This window comes from Pseudophryne corroboree, chromosome 4 (genome assembly GCF_028390025.1).
Source record: "Pseudophryne corroboree isolate aPseCor3 chromosome 4, aPseCor3.hap2, whole genome shotgun sequence".
Taxonomy (NCBI): domain Eukaryota; kingdom Metazoa; phylum Chordata; class Amphibia; order Anura; family Myobatrachidae; genus Pseudophryne; species Pseudophryne corroboree.
Window position 1 is genome coordinate 810,805,375 of NC_086447.1, and position 922 is coordinate 810,806,296.

The window sequence follows — 922 nt, forward strand, 5'->3', positions numbered from 1 at the left end:
TTAAGGTGTAGGGGAAATATTTATAAGTGACTAAGCATATACATATAAAACCTTCCCAAAGTATCATGCACCAAGTTAAGTGTAAAGAAATAGATATATCTGGGATGGAACAGAAGCCATGCTGCCATTACTCTACTAATATATTTGGGGGAGGATGTAATAGGGTGTGAGAATCAGAAAGTGAGAGATTTTGGGAGAATTCTGTTTTATTTTAAAGTGGCAATCATTTATATGGCAAAACCAGGTTGATTTTGCCATGTAAACGATTGGTACTTACAAAAACAAAAACAGGAGAATTCTCCCCAAATATCTCACTTTCTGATTCCCACACCCTATTATATTCCCCCCTTGATGTTATTACTAAGACCAGTAGTGTACTCATACGTAATCTCCCTATATACTGGTAGTGTCCGCATACTCTTTGCAGTCATTTCTATAACCGAATATACCCGGTGTTATTATTCTCCCTATATCCTAGTGTCAGGACTATGGGCCTAATTCAGACCTGATCACAAAAGCAAAATCTTTCTCTAATCGGCAAAACCATGAGGGTCATTCAGATCTGATCGCTGCTGTCCTAACTGCACATGCGCATATGTATCGCAATGCAAACGCGCATCGGGCAGCAACAACAGGCATTGACGATCAGCGACGGGATGGTGCGAAAAATCCGATCGCATGGGCGTTCACAAGGTGATTGACAGGAAGAGGCCATTTATGGGTGGCAACTGAGCGTTTACAGGGAGTGCCGGAATAATGCAGGCGTGCCCAAGCGTTTTCAGGGAGGGTGTGTGACGTCAGCTCTGGCCCCGATCAGCCTGATTCTATAGCACTGGAGGAGTAAGTCCTGGGATGCGCACACACTGCACAAAGTGAATTTTAGCAGCTCAGCGTACACATAGGAACGCACACTTGCACGGTG